The sequence below is a fragment of the Chinchilla lanigera genome, unplaced genomic scaffold (genome assembly GCF_000276665.1).
Source record: "Chinchilla lanigera isolate Chin_1 unplaced genomic scaffold, ChiLan1.0 scaffold00015, whole genome shotgun sequence".
In the NCBI taxonomy this organism is placed as follows: domain Eukaryota; kingdom Metazoa; phylum Chordata; class Mammalia; order Rodentia; family Chinchillidae; genus Chinchilla; species Chinchilla lanigera.
Window position 1 is genome coordinate 7,711,420 of NW_004955416.1, and position 983 is coordinate 7,712,402.

Here is a 983-nt window from a genome sequence, read left to right on the forward strand (position 1 = left end):
GGCAGTTTTTATTTTCCTGTATCAGTAGTAAGTTGGTAAACAGACAACAACAGCTCCTTATCCAAAAGGTAAGATGCCACACTGGGACAAGGACAGGGCACACTGCAAAGGCCCCAGCCAAAAGCAGTGTTTGGTAATATACCGGGACTGTCCCACCCGCTTGCTTGACAGGGGTCATAAGCTGCTTGCTTTCTGACCTTCCTGTTGACAGGGGATTCTCTCAGTACGGCACTGTTCATTCAGGGGGCCAAGAGAGCAATGCTAGGTGCAGGCTTTTATTCCACTCTATTCTGTAAAAATCAGGTTTCTTCAAGTTCAGGTCTTCATGGCTTTCTTCACGAATCACCATCAGTTCCTGTTTCACTGCCTCTTCCCAGACACCCGCATCTACGTAACAGGCAGACCCTTTCCCTGAAGGGGAAACTGCTGCCAGACATCCTGTCACAGACGCAGAAGCCTGTGGGCCCATGAGCCAGCGAGGGGAGAGGGAAGCTACACTTGCCATACTGCGTGTGACACCCGCTCTTGTGTTTTCGCAATGGCCTCCAGGCTAAAAGATGCAGTGTAAGAATTTGAAGAAGTGCACATCCATATCTTGATGGTTAGAAACAGATATATACAGGAACCTTCCAGATTTCTTATCTAACCTGCTCTCCCTCTCAACTCTGCATCTTAAATCCCACTTCATGCCTTTTTCTTTCTTTCTTTCTTTTTTCTTTTCTTTTTTTTTTTTTTTGGTACCGGGGAATCGAACTCAGGACCTTGCGCTCGCCAGGCAGGCGCTTGTGCCACTGAGCTATCTTCCTGGTCTCCACTTCATGCCTTGCATTAAAAAAAAAAGCAAAATGAAAATCTAGAAACCCTTTTCCCCTTCTAAACTAGTACTTTGGACTTACAGTGGCAATAACTTCCGGTAAACACATTGGCTACAAAGAGAGGCCTGGCTGCAACTCCACCGGGTCACAGGCAGTTGGAGGAACCCA